The sequence below is a fragment of the Corvus kubaryi genome, unplaced genomic scaffold (assembly GCF_017639235.1).
Source record: "Corvus kubaryi isolate FWS band 111438036 unplaced genomic scaffold, C.kubaryi_AGA036_p1.0 65083, whole genome shotgun sequence".
Lineage (NCBI taxonomy): Eukaryota > Metazoa > Chordata > Aves > Passeriformes > Corvidae > Corvus > Corvus kubaryi.
In genome coordinates, this window is record NW_024581754.1 from 15,941 (window position 1) to 33,363 (window position 17,423).

Genomic DNA, 17,423 nt, shown 5'->3' on the forward strand with positions numbered 1-17,423 from the left:
TTTCTTTTTAAAGACAGGCCGTATCTCAAAATGGAAAAAGTTGTATGGTTTCCAGCACATGTTCAAATCTGGATGAATTAATCACACTGGGGTATCCTAAAATCATCATCAAGTTTTGTCTCCAGTTCTGGGCCCCTCACAGGGAGGACATTGAGGGGCTGGAGTGTGGCCAGGGCAGGGAACGGAGCTGGGGAGGGGCTGGAGCCCCAGGAGTGGCTGAGGGAGCTGGGAAGGGGCTCAGCCTGGAGCAAAGGAGGCTCAGGGGGGACCTTGTGGCTCTGCACAGGTCCCTGACAGGAGGGGGCAGCCGGGGGGGGAAATCGGGCTCTGCTCCCAGGGAACAGGGACAGGAGGAGAGGGAACGGCCTCAGGCTGGGCCAGGGGAGGGACAGGGTGGACATCAGTGGGAATTTCTCCATGGAAAGGGCGCTCAGGCCTTGGACTCCCCATCCCTGGAGGTGTCCCAGGAACGCCTGGACGTGGCACTCAGTGCTCTGGGCTGGGTGACAGCCAAAGGTTGGACTCAATGATCTTGGAGATCTTTTCCAACCTAAATGATTCTGTGATCATAAAACCACCAGGACATGGAGTTGCCCACTAGAAGGACAGAGCTGACTTCCTTCAGGATTTGCACCGGTCCAGCTGGCAGCCTGGCAAGGAGCAGCACCAGCGGGCAACTGGCGTGGCTGCTGGGAAAGGAGCATCCCAGTTCTGCAGGTGATGGGCAGCTTGGACTTTTGGGCCACCTCCAGCCTGGGGCCTGCAGAATGTGCCGAAGGGGCTGTGGCTGTGGGAATATCCTGCTGAGGAGCCGTGTCACCCTGTCACGTTGCAGGCTGGAATTGTGTGTTGTTGCCCAGGCTCTGGTAGCAGTGACACGGGGGACAAACAGCCTGGGGTGCAGGGAGCTGGCTGGCTGCTCTCCCAGAAAGGAGTCCATGGTGGTTCTCTTGCCAGGGTAGTGCTGAAAGTGAAGATATTCAAAGCTGAACAAAAACAATGATCATGTTTACATGAGTTAGACCCCCGGCCTGCTGTTTTCCAGCTGAAATCTCCCACCAGGTTTTCTGCCCAGACCTGATAAGACAGGAGGGTGTGGGTGGGGTGTTATGGATAATTTCTGGATGCATCATGTCCCAGGGATTTACTCGGGGGAAGGATGCAAGGGGACATCTCCCCTGGAACACCCTTTATGTTCGATTCACGAGCGATTTGCTGCGAACAAATGAGGACGGGTGTGATCTGCATGAGAAAAGCTCCGAGAGAGCTCCAGCTGCAGGATCCCACTCCGTTCCCTGCGTGCTGGAGGGTGGCTGGGTGGGCTCGGGAAGGCCACCTTGGTGGCAGCCCAGCTTCCAGGGAGAGCAGCAGAGGCAGCTGAGTGGCTCCCAGAGCAGGTTTGGGAGCTGAGGGCAGAAAACTCGCAGGATTAACTGGTCCAGCCAGCCCTGCTCAGCAAAATCTGAGTTGATTCTGCAGGACTTGGCCTCAGCATTTATGTTTTGGAGCAAAATATGGCCAAAGCCTGTGCAAGGCATTGTTATCACTCACCATGCACAGCAAAAAGGAGCTTCTGCAGTGCTGCCCTTCCAGGAACAGAGGCAGGGGTGCTCCTTGGGCGATGCAGGGAGTGCCAGGACCGCGACCAAATTCCCGAGGATTTAGGCAAAGGTGTAGAAAGGCAGAGAAAATTCCTGGGGAGTGAGAGGTGGTTTTGACTGCTGCCATTCCGAGGAGATGGCCAGAGGTTGGGGGGTCTGGCCACTCTTTCCCAGTTTTGCTGTTTCATCCCTTCCCATCCCAGCACTGGCCAGGAGAGGTTGGTACCCCAGCTGCCGTTGCCTCTGGCAACCTGTTGCCCTTGGCAACTCTCCTGCCCCGATGCTTGTGCCTTTCTAACCAGTGCAGAAGGTAGGGCTTCTGCTGGGATTACTTCTCTTGGAGCTGACATTTCTCTCCTCTCTTAATTGCTCCATCCCCTGCTTCTTTTCAATCCTGCTGGAAATCTTTAGGTGCAAGGGCATTGCTCAGCAGAGTATTCAGCCCAAGCAGATTAGGGGGAAGGCAGGAAGGGCTTCTGATTGTGCTCTATCTGTAGCATAGGTGTTAAAGATGTATTTGTGAGCCAGTCAGAGAAGAATGCTGAGGAAATCCTGTTTGGGTTAATCTTGTTTAATTTTGTAATAAAAACCAGATGGCCGGCCATCTGGTGCTTCTTGCAATCAAATATCTCACAATTAACAGTAATTTACTTGCCCTGAGACTTCCATGATCTTCGTGTGCCTTTTTTCCCCCTCCAACCTGAGCCTGTGTGGTCCCTTCCCAGCAGAAGGCTGAGCGTGAGCCTGCCTGTGGAAAGCTGGGATGGAGGGGCTCCCGGGAGGCATCTGCTTTCCTCCTGGATTTTTCCCCCCCAAAACAGAGGTTAGGCAGCACATCTTGAGCTTTTCTGACCCTGCAGGACCCATGTTCAGGATAAGCAAAGTGAAGGACTGTGTAAACCTCTGGATGGGTCATTGCAAGGTGTATAATGGAGCACTTAAGGGGAATGCATAAATTAAATCTACATTTTTCACCAGGCTGGGGGATTTCTTCAGAGCTCAAAATGGTTATACCTAAAGTGGCTTTGCTCCAGCAGTTGAAGTCGCTGGATGCAATTAAAGGAGATGCAGGCCATCCTCAGCACCCAGGAGGGCTTTCTGAGGGAATTAGCAGCAAAATGGGATGCAGAATAAAACCCATGAGGCAAATATAGAATCATAAACTGATTTGGGTTGGAAGGGACCTTAAAGTCCATCCAGTTCCACCTCTGCCATGGCCAGGGACATCTTCCACTAGCCCAGGTTGCTCCAAGCCTGGCCTTGGACACTGCCAGGGATCCAGGGGCAGCCACAGCTGCTCTGGGCACCCTGTGCCAGGGCCTCAGCACCCTCACAGGGGAGAATTTTTTCCTAATATATGCTAATTTTCTGTGCAGTCTTTCCTTCATGAGTTTGAGAGACCCCCAGGATTCATTATTCCCAGAGCTGACATGGGCCACTTCAGGAACTTCAGGGCTCTTGATGTTTCCTTCCCCAACCTCCTCTGTAGCTGAGCAGCATCAATAGCGAAGGGGAATAAATGAATTCCAGATGAGAGCCCTGCATGCCGGTAGGTGGGAGCTCTCCAGGCATTCCTGGGTGATTGCTGCCTGTTTACTATCCCAATATTTTTTTGCTAGCAGATTAAGGAAAAAAAATAAAATTGAACTCTTCCCTTCCTTCTCCTCCACAAAATCAGCTCGGTGTGCACTCAGGGAATCAGGCCATGGAGCTAAGGGATATATACCGGGGTACATTTCTGCTGCTGTGCTCCACCTCCAAGTTGTTTGTTTAAATACAGAGGAGCCTTCTGAAGGGCAAGAGCTCGTTTCACCAGGGTTCCCCAAGGGGGTGTCAGGGCAGCAGCGGGGTTGATGGAGCCAGCAGGGATTGGGTTTCACACTGCCCCAGCTGCCAAATGATCCCATCTCAGAGGTGCAGCCTGGGAGTGGATCCCACATCCAGCCTGAGCTCCTCAGCTTCCAGTCCAGACAGGGGCAGCTGGGGAAACAGAGTGATGAGTGGGATGGCACGAACACACAGGTCAGTTAAATGGTTTTTCTTCTTGATGGTGATTGTTAGAGCAACGGGAAGAGGTGGCATGTGATGATCCAGGAACTGGGTAGGTGGAATCATGCATGAGCATTTCTAGGCAAGTGCTGCTCAGCTCACAGTGTATTTTGGACCTGTTTCCTCCTTTTCTTTCTCACTTTTTCCTGGTGGGACCAGGGCAGACTCTTTGGCTCTTTGATGCTGCTTTCCCCTCACCTAATGCAGTTTTTTTTTTTAATACAGTGTCTTTTTCTGAAGAAGGAGAAGAATGGATGGGGCTTGGAGCAACCTGGAAGTGGAAGGTGTTCCTGCCCATGGCAGGGGGTGGAACGAGGTCTTTCAGGTCCCTTCCAGCCCAAACCATCCCGTGATTCTATGATCCAGTGAGGACAGGTAACTCCACAGGGAGCACTCTTTTTTCCCAGATGTGCTGCTTGGGATGTCACTAAGGATGGGTTTCCATGGCTTTGCCCCGAACTCTGCTCCAAGTCTGGTTTTCCCACCCACCCAATGATTTATGTAGAGTAGAGAGAGGCTGTGGGGCTCTCCAGGTGGGATTGCTCCCATGTGAACCTCCCCCATCCGTGTTCCTGCAGCTGGCATGGCACAAGCAGCCACCACAGGTGATGTTTGCTGTGTGTTCTGCCTGAGGGTGTGTGGAACAGGAGGCTTGCTCAGTCCTGCTCTTCTCCCTGCCACTTGGACACTTGAAAGGATTGACCCTGCAGGTTTCACCACCCCATTCCTGCCTCTTCCCAGGCTGGAGAAAGCCTGGATGCCCAGCACACCTCTGGCACTGCTTGGAAGGGTCCGTGCTATCCCCACTAGGCAGGGGAAAGCCAAGAAGCACTGGGGACAAATAAATGCTGCTGAATCAGCCATGCCAGGAAGTGAACCTTGTTCTTGTGGAGAGCTGGATCTTGCCAGCACAATAGCTGGATTACAAAGCCATTTCCTCCAATTACCTTCTCTGTCAAACCTCTGCATTGTCTGGCACTAGGAGAGCTCGGATTCAAATTCGTTGTGAATCGGGGCGACGACACCAGAGATTTCTAAATTAATATCCTGCCAAGAGGAATTGAGCTTGTTTTTTCCAATCATGTCAGTTCTGATTCCTTTGCTTGTCAGGGAAAACTTGGGCCTGCCATCTGTTTTCAAGGGCACGGGGTAGAGGAGAGTTGTGGCTTGCTCAGCCCAGCACGCTGAGTTGCAGGGAGCTTTGGGGGAAAAAAGGGAAAAACAAAGTAAAAGGGCTTAGTGGGCCATTCCTGGCACCTGGCAAAGAGCAGAGGGGGAGACCAGAGGCACAGGGTGCTGGTGAGAAGGAAAAAGAGGGCGTGACCTCTTCATTGGAACAGTGGGAATGTGCACAGCAGAGTGGACTGGGATGAATTCCTGCTCTCTTCATGTCTGCCCAGTAGAGAGTCGTCAGCCATTCTGGATACATTAACCATGGTCTGTTTGCTCCACAGGCTGGATTAAACACATTCAACTGAGTGCCAAAGGACTCCTTTGCACTGCAAAACCCATGGACCTTAACATTTCCAGGAAAGGAGCAGCTCCCGTGGCGCTGAGCTGGGCTCTGTCTCACCCTAAATGCATGGGTTTATAAACTGGGGTGGCCCTGGGGCAGAGATCTCCACAGCTGGTGATGGGAATGCTGTGGGAAGGTAGGATGTGGAGAGGCTGGGGGTATTGGGGCCGTCTGCATGTCCCTGTCCTCTTGCAGACAGACTGGGACAGTCTTCAGAAAAGGGGGGATGCAGGGTGTGGGGCAGGGCAGGGAACAGCTCCATGCCTGGCATGCCTCCTTCTGTAGGAGCAGATTTGGGACAATGCTTTGTGTCGCTCCTTTTGGCTCCCAGTGGCTGGAGGAGTCTGATGGGGTTGCCCAGAGCTGAGCCCCCTCAGCCGGTGCCGCTGGGGCTGCACGGCTCCTTTGTCACATCAAACGCTCTCCCTGGGCACCCAGCCAGGGGGTCACCCCTCTGCAAAGGCCCCGTCAGCCCTGGGTGCCAGCATTCCCACCCAGCCCTTGGGAAGGGACACCTGCTTCCCCCGGGCATCCCTGCCATCAGCTGCAGCTGCCAGCCTGGGGACTGTCCCCGCGCCTGGGGCCTTGTCCCTTCCCTCCCAGCCCCGTCCAGCTGCAGGCAAAGGGGCTGGGGGCAGGCAGTGCTGTCGGTGCCAGCTGCCAGCTGGGAAGGGGGAGGCTGCTGCTGTGCCAGCAGGGAATTTGGACAGGTTTCCAGACCTCTCTCCCGTGAGCTGTTTGTACAAACCATCTGCCTGCCCTGGGCACCGTGCTGGGGTCTGTGGGGAGCACGGTGGAGCTGAAAAGACACAGCCATGGGTGACATCCTTCTCCCTCAACACTGTCCCCACGTCCTGCCTGCGGCTGGCTGCACTGCTCGGCTCCTCACAGAAGGCTGGGAAGATGGGCAGCTCTCCGGAGGTGTTGGTGGTCAGCGCCGGGCGCTGCGTGGCCACCCCGTTTATCACCCCCTGCACACCCAGCAGCCGCTCCTTATCTCTCTTCCCAGCGCTGGCGTGCTCCCTGCCAGAGTCTGGAGCTGGAGGAACCCATCTGTGTCACCCTTGCCTGCTCTGTCCTCCCTCCTGTGCCCGGCTGGGTGCTGGGGACAGTGCGGGTGCTGCGCTGGGAAATGCCGCTCACGGCTCCCGGGGGCTCCCTCAGCCCGGGCTTTGTAAATCCGAACAGATGTGGTTTAGAAAAACTTCAGCTTTGAGGCACGCTCGCTCTTCAGATGGCTTCCGAGGAAATTTGCACTTCAGTGGATGCGCGGAAAAATGGTGTTTTCAAAGTGAAAATGAAATGGAAACCAGCCTTCCCCCTCCCTCCCCCGGTGAAGCAGCGTTTGCAAAGTGGGGCCTCTGTTTTGAGATATTTGAAGCACACAGACGTCCTTCTTTTTGCTTCTTCCGCTTTGCCGTTCTTTTCTTTGCTCCTATTTCCCGTATTTTCTTTATGTCTCCAGTCCATTCCCAGGCAGCTCTCAGCTCCCCTCGCCACTTGTAGGGTGTAAGGTGTCAGGAGAGGGCTGCTGAAGGTGTTACATCCCCTTATTTTCCATTTTCCTGGGGATGAAATGTGCTCAGAACTGAAACTCTCTACGGAAACTTTCTGCTTTTTGCATAGATCAGGCTTTATAATTTATGCCTGCTTCCCTGAGGCTGTGCCTGAGCCTTGGGTCCTGCCTGGCACGGGAAGGAAAAGGGATGGCTTCTCAGGAGCTGCTGGCTTACCTGTGGATGGGGAGCCTGCTTGCACTGGCAGCTCCATAAAATCCTCACATCCTTCTGCATCTCCTTCCCTCTCTGGCTGGGGAGAGGATGGGGGGCCTTTTGGCAAGTGGATGTTCAGGACCAGGGGCGGTGGATTCAAACTGACAGAGGGCAGGGTTAGATGGGATATTGGGAAAAATGAGGCACAGGGTACCCCAGAGAAGCTGTGGCTGCCCCTGGGTCCCTGGAAGTGTTCCAGGCCAGGCTGGATGGGGCTTGGAGCCACCTGGGCTAGTGGAAGGTGTCCCTGCCCATGGCAGGGGGTGGGACTGGACAATCTTCAAGGTCCCTTCCAACCCAAACCATTCCATGCTGCAGCGTGCAGCATTCCTGTGCCCACACAATGGATTTAAGGGAAGGAGGTTGTGCTGTGTGAACCTGTGTGTGTGAGCGAGCTTGGACACGGTGTCCTGAGCATGGAGACCTCGGAAGCGGGGATGCAGAGGGATACCCCGGTGTTGGAATAGACAGGGAGGAGCAGAGGCCGTGCCAGATGCCAGCTGCACATCCCAGATCCTGAATCCCGAGGCTGAGCCCTCAGGGATGGTGTGAGGGAGGCCGGACCCCGCTCTGCGGATCGGTGGCGACGAGACCCCCGCGTCCGTGCTTTGTACGAGGAGCTGCTCACGCGGCCTCGGCCGAGCCAGCATCTCCTTTCAGCGGGAGAAGGGAGCAGATGTCTCATTCTTGCGGCTCACAATGCGGCCCTCCCAGCACAGCGATCCATCAGGGGGCTCGGCACGGCCCCACAGAAAAGTCCCTGACACGTTTTTACAGCAGGGCCAGGTTCTCACCACTTGTGTGCATTGGTGCCCCTTGACAAATAGCTCTTGGCTCTGGTTTTGTTCGGAGTCACGCTGGTGTCAAGCATGGGGCTCCCATTCAAGTGCCCACCAACAGTGGCCCACAACTCGCCATTTCCTCCCCTTTTCTTGCTTTGTTTCCCCGTGACAGTCACTCAGAAATGTTTTTTTTTATCCCATTGGGTATTTTTAAAGACAATTTTCAAGGAGCAGAGCAGTGCCTCTGTAATACGGGCCATAAAATGCCTTGGGAATACGTGAGGTGAGGAATTCCTGTTTGCATGGTTGTGTTGCTGACACGACGTTTAATTGCTTTTTTCCCCCCCCTTTTTTTTAGGCAATTTTTCCAACAAGCTGATTTATGGAGCTGGCTGGCAAAGCCTTGAATGCATTGAGAAATGCAACTCGTACAACGGACCAGTGCCTCATTAATGAATGGTTCCTCTTTAAACTGGGATCTCTGCTCCTGACTGCTCTGAGCACCCTGGGCATGGAGGAGAAGTAGGACCAGGCAGTGTGAGCTCCCAGGGTGCTGGTAAAACCCATGGAATTCAGCCATGTAGAGTGCCACCAGGATGTTCTGTGGAGAGCTTCTGGTGATTGAAAGTTTAGGTTTATAACTGAGGAGTTCTTTGTGTCCCCCAGACTGTGACTTTCTGCCGTACCTCTCCAGCTGCAGCTCCCCTCTGATTCAGCGAGCGGGTTGTCTGCTCTGAGAGCATTTTCCATCACTTGAGCCTGGAAGGGAAGAGGGTTTATGGAACGGGGAGCACGAGGCACCAGCTCAGCACATACCAGAGTGAGTATGTAAGCGCTCGCAGGTCAGAGATGGAAGTGCACGAGTGGTCTTGATCATGTTAAGCCACTCTGTGTTCCCAGGTCCAAGGGCCGAGCTGAGAATGTGCAGCACATTTTGCACAGGGACATTTGCAGCTCGTCTAAGGAGAGCTCTCCCTCTGCCCTGGTCTTGCATCTCCTTCCAATTAGTCTCAGCCTGTTAATGGACTTAGAGCTGCTCAGCTGAACTCGTGGTGTCAATGCTGCAGGTTCATCATCTCCTTATGGTCTTAGCCTCCATTCCCTTCCATTCTGGCAAGTCCATTATGATGTCTGTGACCTATCAGTGTTTCTCTCTCCTTCTGACCTGTCCATGTTCCCCCTACTGCCATCATTGTGGAGGTTTTTTGATGGCCTTTCCAAGGTCTTACCCTTTGTCTAGAGATCAGCTTCCACTCCAGCCTTTAAAGTCATCTCCTGCTTCTTTCCAGCCAGGTAAAGCCTGCGGGGATCCTGTGGCAGATAATGTGAGAGGCTCGCCTGGTAATTAAAAAGTCAGGATCTGTAATTAAATTTTCTATAAAGCTCTCAACCCCAAGGTGTGCCTTTATCCCTCTATTAATTAGCACAGGGAAGGGACGCTCCTGTCTAGAGGCAGAGGACAAAAATAGGAGCAGGGACGAAACAGAATTGGCTCCTTTGAATGATAAATATTGTTCCCTTCATGCCTTAAATAAAATGAGAGCTTGGCTAAAACCAGTGGGGTTTTAACTCTTGGAAGCACTGACTTAAAAAAGAATTGGAGGAAATAGTCCTGGACTAGGCACCAGAGACCTCTTCCAGCAGATTCCTGTCATTCCAAGGCGAGCTCAGCAATACCTGTGTGATTCTTGGGAAATGTTGGTTTGACCTCTTTCTGGGACTGCTGAAATGTGCTTTTTTTTTGCAGGCAGGAGGCTCGGGAGCTCACACAGTTCCTTGGGCTCGTGTGTTAGCCCTTGTGAGCTGTGGCTTTGGGAAGACACCAAGTATTGGAAGCACTGTTAGCACGTCATTACTTGGGTTTTGAAAAATTTTTTTTTGATTAGCAGCTTGGAAGCAGTTGAAAAACTCTTCCCTGAGAGGGACTGTCTGAGAATGGTTTTTTTCCCAAACCTTCATTCGGAATTGATTATCCAGTCCTATTTACTGGAAGGAGAACTTGATGTACCTCCATATAAATCTACAGGCAGCAGGGCTTGTGCTGCCAGATTCAAAGGGAAGAGGAGATTCCCCTTTGGTTGAGGGCAATATCCAGCAAAAGCAGATATTGTCTGACAAATCTTGTTAATATTGAGGATTCAAGGGTGGCTGGGCTGGAGAGCACAGCAACTGGATATCTGTAGGATACCAGCTTGGGAACCATGCAGCTGTGCCAAAAAAATGGGGGTTCCAGGAGGTCAGAGTGGACAGTTGAAGTGTTTGTTGGTTGGCTGGAGTAACTTAGGAATAAAAATGAAAAAAAGAAATCAAAAAGCTATTTCAGTTGATCCTATTGAAGGATTTGGGGGACAACTGGGAGAAACACTGTCCAAGTGATGGCAGCTGGACTTCTTCCCCTTGATGCGGGCTAATGGCCACCTTTGGAAGGGCTGCTCTGTGGTTCCATTCCCAAGCCTCCGAGACTCACAAATCCCACTGGGAAGCCAACAGGAGAGCACTGTGAGCTGCTTTGGAGGTGTGGAGGTGAAAGTGTGTTAAGACGTGACTTTAATTCACCGCAGAGCCTTGGAGTTTTTTCCGGGAGGTCCAAGCGTGCTCGGATGTCTTGGCTCTGCAGTTGCAGGGATGCTGAGAGACAGCTGAGCTGTCGGGGGCGGTTCTGACTCGTGGGGTTCCTCGAGACAGGCAGCTTCCCTGGTGGGTGTGACTTCTTTAGGTTTGGGTTTGTTTTCCTCATTGCACAATTCCTTGGAATAATGCCCTTCGACTTTTCCTCTTCGTCCTGCTCCGTGACTCAGGTCGAAGGCATCTGACTCAGGGAGGTTGTTTCATGGGGTGTTTTGTGCTTTTCCAGATGTGCAGGAGCTCTGGGACCGTAACTGGGATGGAGATGAGTGTTACGAGCGGTGCTGGTGCTCAACTCTGGTTCTGCCAGAAAGGGAAAGGGGACGAGGCTTTGATACAGCCCAGAGGATCCTCACATTCCATCCAGGTACAGCTGATGGCACCCCTTTGGAGCTGGGACAGGTGACAGGTAACCACTGAGCTGTGGTTCAGGTGAAACCACCACCAAAGTGGTGTTCCCAGATGGCCAAGAAGGCCGATGGCCGCTGGGCTGTGCCAGCCACGGTGTGGCCACAGCCCCAGGGCAGGGCCCGTCCCCTGCCCGGCCCTGCTGAGGCCCCTCGGGGCCGTGTCCAGCTCGGGGCCCTCCGGCCAGAGGGACCCTGAGGGGCTGGAGCGGGGCCAGGGCAGGGAACGGAGCTGGGGAGGGGCTGGAGCCCCAGGAGCGGCTGAGGGAGCTGGAAAGGGGCTCAGCCTGGAGCAAAGGAGGCTCAGGGGGGACCTTGTGGCTCTGCACAAGTCCCTGACAGGAGGGGGCAGCCGGGGGGGAGATCGGGCTCTGCTGCCAGGGAACAGGGACAGGAGGAGAGGGAACGGCCTCAGGCTGGGCCAGGGGAGGTTTAAATTGGACATTGGGTAAAATATCTTCACTGAAAGGGTTCCAACAGACCTGGCACAGCTGCTCAGGGCAGTGGTGGAGTCCCCGTCCCTGGAGGGATTTAAAAGCCACGTGGATGTGGCACTTGGAGACAGGTTGGTGGTGGCCTTGGCAGTGCTGGGTTAAGGGTTGGACTCCATGATCTCAGCAGGCTTTTCCAACCTTAAGAATTCTATGATTCCATGAAAGTCAAGGAACTCGCTGCAAGATGCAGTGGTTCAGCACAGATCCTCCCTGGAGACACCTCACGAATTGAGGATCCAAAGTCCGACACTGGAAACTGTCCAGGCCTCCCTGCTTACCTCCCATGGCTACTGAACCTGCTTGATCCTGGAGCCATTAAAGTGGCCTAAGGTTCTTCCTCTTCTTCACCCAGCACCATCCCTCTCTCCCTACAAGGAGTGTCCAGGATGAAGCCACACAGGTTTCCAGCTTGGACTCTCCGGAGCCAAAGCAAACCGAACTCTTAAATACTTCTGAACTCTTGAAAGGCCCCTCAGATACTGTGCTATTGAGCCCAGAAATGCTGGGCTTATTAACTGCTGATGACCCTGGAGGGCTGCCAGCGCTGGGAACGGCTCGTGCTGTCATCACAGTGTGGGGAAAAGCTGGCTGAGCACCGAAGGCCTTCAGGTAGGTGTTTCTGAGCAGCCTGAGCTCAAACTGGGGGGTTTAGCACCAGGAGGGACCTTAAACTCCATCCAGTGCCACCCCCTGCCATGGGCAGGGACACCTTCCACTGTCCCAGGTTGCTCCAAGTGCCATCCAGCCTGGACTGGAACACTTCCAGGGATCCAGGGGCAGCCCCAGCTGCTCTGGGCACCCTGTGCCAGGGCCTGCCCACCCTCACAGGGAGGAATTTCTTGCCTCCTGGGATATATGTTTCACTTTGTAGTGAAAAATACATGGTGGCAGTTTGAACACTTGTGCCTTCCACCCTGCAACAAGCCATGTGCTTTACCCCTTTTCCCTTTTTCCCAATTTTTCTTCCCAGGCAGAAGTTTTTTCACTAAATTCCTACTGGTAGATCTTCCTCCTTTTCATGCTGTGCAAAGACCTGGCAGTGGGGTCAGGACTTGCAATCCACAGCTGGCCTGAAGTCTCGTGATTCAAAGTATCATGGAAAAGGTACTGGAAAAGGGCAGGGGGAATTTCAGAGTGTTTCAGAGGGAGCGGTGTCCGATGTGAAAGCACATGTGCTGAGCTCCATGGAGCCAAGCCCCTTTGTCTTAGAATTATAATGTTAATTAGACCTGACCAGGCATTCCCCAATGTTGATACGTGATGATTTTTGCAGGTTGAATCCTCCAGAGGAAAGTATGTTGAAAGAATTTTAATTTTTGCCAAAAAATGACCTTAAAATAAAAAAAACACCACAACAACAAAACCTCCAAACCTTTTCAAACCCCTTTTGGCACACACCTAACCTGCCTTTGCCCCATTCCCCCCTAAGTAACATTCCCAAAGTCCCACTAGACATTTTGGAAGGCCGAGGAGCAGGAGTGCTGCTTTACTTTTCCTTGGACACACATCTGGTGTTATGGGATTGCATGTTCCAGCTGGGATTGACCTCAGCCAGAGCTTGGCTTCATGGAAGCAGGGTCAGTGTTTTCAGTGCTCTCACCAGCATAAATGGAATTGGAGGCAAGTGGAGCTGGGACCATGCAAAGTGATCATCACAGGAAAATGAGGCTGGAACCACATCCATTCCTGTCTCCTGTCTGTGATTTTTCAGCTGGGTGGCTGATGGGAATAGTGGGAATCCAGCTGTCCTCTCTGCTGTTCTGTGTCACAACAAGAGAGCTCTGAAGGAAATCAAAAATGTGGTTCTTTCATCTTGTTGTCCTAAAAGCTTCTCTCAGTTCCTCCTCTGCGCTGACTCCTGGCTGTCGGTGAGGTGGTTGCTCTCTTGCTGGAATTTCATGGAATCAGAGAATCATTAAGGTTGGAAAAGCCCTCTGAGATCATGGAGTCCAACCATTCCCCCCAGCACTGCCAAGGCCACCACCAACCCAAGTCCCCAAGTGCCACATCCATGTGGATTTCAAATGCCTTCAGGGATTTCAGCTCCACCGCTGTCCCAGGCAGCTGTGCCAGGGCTGGACAACCCTTTCAAGATATTTTTCCTACTCTCCAACTAAACTGCCCAGTGATGCCATCTTGGCAGGACCTTGCTTTTCTTAGCACTTTGGATGCCATCAAGTTACAGGGCATCCCAGGAAAGTGTTAATTTATTCTGACTTCGAGAATATTCTTAGGTTCTTCTGCTAGTCACCCCTCCAAAGGATGGGCATGAACCCTCATCCCCTGCTCCCACTGCCTCTAACCCTTGGTTTGGTGAAGGATGCTTGTCCAATTCTCCACTGTCCTGAGCCTTGAGCTGAATCCATGTTCCTTATCTTCCTGTGGGTGATGATAATGAGTTTGCAGCCCATGTATTCCTACTGTTTCTCTGGAGAGAGTCTCCTGAACGTTTCTATTTATAAGCCCTGGGGAGATCATTGCTTCCTGAAATGATCCCAGCTCCAGCCTCTGTGTTCCTTGTCAGTCTTGGGCTGGAAGAGACCTTAAAGCTCATCCAGTCTCACCCCTGCCATGGGCAGGGACACCTTCCCCTGTCCCAGGTTGCTCCAAGCCCCATCCAACCTGGCCTTGGACACTTCCAGGGATGCAGCAGCCACAGCTTCTCTGGGCACCCTGCTCCAACTTGACTTAGGACAAGATCTTAGGCTTAAAGGAGGCTTAAATTTGAATGTGTTCCCAGTCCGAGTTAAAGGGTTTCCTGTCTAGCAGAGAATCTGGGGGAACTAAAGGCAAGATCCTGATTGTTTCATGTATAATGTATAAATTTATTCTGGATAAAGTAGTGCTTGAAATCGTCTGACGAGGTTATCAGGACAGGTCACCAACCAAAGGGTCATTCAGACTCCCTTTTGTCTTAGCCCACAGTCTCCAGGGCTTAAGCAAAGCCTTTCAGACGAGGTCAAGGACAAAGATGTGAGGACTTTCCTGTGGAGGGTCACACTTTGGTTGCTATCTTGATTAAATTAAGCCTTGTACACGATGAACTCACATAAATTCATGCTCGCCACTTCCCTCCACACTTTATTAGGTGCTTTAATTGTTTTACACCCTTTTCTGCACTTTGCCTTAGATGTGCTGAACATCAGGAACTTTGTTTTCCTTTCTACAACAGTTGGTGACTGGCTTTTGACTGGAGTAATCTTGGCACCAGTCCTCTCCTTTGGGAAATGCCCCTGTGAACGGGCCAGAAGGAGTTGATGACATTGCTCTGCCCGGAGGCTGCTGCAGCAGGGGAAGTCTGTGATTAGACTTCAACAGGCTTTGGATCAAGTCTGTTCTAAGGAGACGGTGTCAACTTGCTGCTATTTCCTGAAAATCAGCCTGGCCTGGAGCAGGGATCACATCCAGAGGGCTCTAATCAGTCCTTCTGGCCTGTCAGTGGGACCCAACCCATGAGCTCTGCGATTACAGGGGATACCACAGGCCCACGTAAGGCCTGGATAACTCCTTCTGTTTATTTTAAGCATTGCTTCGAGTATGAGCCTGGTCAAAGCAGCGCCAGTGGTGGAAGAGCGAAGAACCTGAGCCTTTCCACATGGAATGTGACTTCATTTTCCAGCTCCTTCCTACTCAAGGAAATATTGTTAGCAGATGGTGCAGTCACAAAACCATCATGTACCACTCCGTTATTATCCGGATGGATTTACTGCTGCAGGGAAACCTTCCTGCTGCCTCGACCAACACGTGGAATTGTTCTGCTCAAGATCCATCCAGTGCCAAGATGTAAATACTCCACATCCATTTCCCTGACAGACTGGTTTGCTGTTGTTTCCTTGAAATCCCAGCCTGGGCTTAGCAGGATGGACAGAAAGGCCTGGAGATCTCGAGTCCTTTTGGGGTCAGAGAAGGAGAGACTCCGTTCCTTGCAGGAAAAGCAGTTGCCATGGTGCATAGCAGCCTCGGTGTGAGGTTGTGTCCTCTGTCCCATCTCACCTCTCAGAGGAGATGGGAAAATGCTCAGCATTCCAGAAGGAAGGGGACTTCCTGCAGGTGCCTCTGGCTTCTTTGCTCACCTGCTGGCCTGAGTTGTTTCATCTACTTGCCAAGAAACTTGGAAGAAATAATAAGGGACATAACGCCACGAGGCAGAGCTACATGGAAATCCTGGGAAAGGGCCTCTCCATCCCATAGTGTCAATGATGCCAACCTCTGGCTGTGGCTTTCCTTCCCATTTTCAGGCTCCCATCAGCCTGCCCTGAAAGCTGGGCAGGTCCAAAACACCATTCCACGCTGAAACCAGCTGGGAAAAGTCTCACAGATGAGAGGAGTTTCTTCTTGGAGGAGAGCCCCAAATTATCCCAGAGAGCCATGACTCCAAATGAACAATCCTCTCCTTTTCCACTCAAATCAGAGATGGGGAAGCATCAGTGTTGGAGCTCCAGGCTGGCTCCAGCAGGTTATTCTCCCTGCCCAGGTTATGCTCTCTTAAATTTCCCAACTTTCTTGGCTGGCAGCAGCGTTTTTGAAACAGCATCCACGGAAATTATGGTCTTGCTTCACTGCCCACACTTGGATGACAGCTGCCTCTGGCTGGAGCTCTTTAAATCTAGTGGCTTGCATTTAAATAAGTTTCATTTATTAAAATTAGGTGAAACGTAACTCTTCCCATAAACAATATTTGGTTTTTTCAAGACCCGCTCAGAAATGTTGTCTTAGCCTTTTGATTCATTTTGTGTTTTTTCTCGCCAATTATTTACGTGTGTACAGCCCATATTTGTGTGGGTTTGGTGCTGATCAGCTGCGTGTGTGTTTATAATAGCCCTTGTGTTATCCCAGCCGGCAGCCTAAAAACACTTCCAAATTATTCCACATCAGAAGCAATGAGGGTTTGGATAGACTCCTAGGGGAAAGTCTTGAAATGGTGCCCAAACCTCAGTCCCAGTGCTGTAAGTCAGGCACGTGGCTGATATTTTATCCACCCCAGCTTGGACTTTCGCAGGCTGTTTTGTTTGTGGAGGAAACGGGAACTTGGGAGCAATTCTAATCAGCAATCTCTTGGAGATGGGCTTCCTCCATTCCTTCATCCTCTTTTCCTCTCCTCACACACGTGCCTGCGCTCCGTCCTTGGTTTCTAAGGAATGATAGAAAATTAGTGCGCAGGAGCACAACGGGCAGGCTGGACTGGGACAAATGCCTCGGTGGAGAGGAGCTGACCTGGCTTGTGCCTTTGGAATGATGCTGATTTTATGCATAAAATATTTAAAAAATACATTTTATGTGTAAAACTTGGATGACTGTAGGTGGGTGAGCACCAAGGATTTCAAGTCCAGCGCTGTCAATAAAGTTTGGGGTTCAGACCTAAATAGTGCTGTAAAAAAACCTGGAAATGCTCCAGGAAATCCTAGAGTGGTTTGGGTTAGAAGGCATCATAAAAACCATCTTGTTCCACCCCCTGCCAAGGGCAGGGACACTTTCCACCAGACCAGGTTGCTCAGTGTGGAAAAAAAGCAGTATTGTCTCGAAACCAAATTCCTACATGCGAGTTCAGTGCTGGAATTCTTTGCTTTCTAGCTGGACTAAACAAGACATTGTTTTCCGAAAATGTTGGCATTACTGTGGCTTGAAGACTCAACACCTGAGCCAGCTCTGGTCTTGGGCCCTCAGTTACTCATAAATAACCCACCGTACTCTTGGAGTAAAGATCACTTTTTAAAAATGTAATTTAAAACCTGCACACGCATTGATTTAGGAATGCAAAATGATTTTGTTACTATCTCATCTCAAAACCTTTTCCTTGGCCGTCTGCGATTCCGAATTGCAAAATGTGTTCCAGAAACGCCCTTGTCGTGTCCTATAACTTGAGGTAAGACATTCCATGGGGGTTGTTTGTCTCAAAAACATTAAAACATCACGGACAATGTGGACTCCCCATCCCTGGCAGTGTCCAAGGCCAGCTTGGACGGGGCTTGGAGCAACCTGGGACAGTGGAAGGTGTCCCTGCCCGTGGCAGGGGGTGGAATGGGATGGGCTTTAAGGTCCCTCCCAGCACAAACCAGTCTGAAATTCTCTGATTAAGAGATCTCTCTCTCTCTCTCTCTCAGAGTTTGGTAACTCCTTGAGTTGAACACCTCACAGAGGTTCTGCTCTGAGGCTGACAGAGGGACCTAAATTTCTTCT

General features: G+C 51.8%; 1 long non-coding RNA gene across 3 annotated transcripts; it reads left to right on the plus strand.

Moving 5' to 3' along the window:
- Nucleotides 1-3,922: 3,922 nt before the first annotated feature.
- LOC121673003 lies at nt 3,923-15,939 on the plus strand. 3 transcript variants are annotated; one of them, XR_006019105.1, is made up of 6 exons: nt 3,923-4,025; nt 5,105-5,302; nt 8,079-8,540; nt 10,575-10,712; nt 11,412-11,855; nt 12,217-13,209. It is a non-coding gene; the product is annotated as an uncharacterized LOC121673003 (long non-coding RNA). The 3 variants fall into 3 exon arrangements; XR_006019104.1 differs by having other exon boundaries at nt 5,105-8,540; XR_006019103.1 differs by lacking the exons at nt 11,412-11,855; nt 12,217-13,209 and adding an exon at nt 14,419-15,939 and having other exon boundaries at nt 5,105-8,540.
- Nucleotides 15,940-17,423: the final 1,484 nt, after the last annotated feature.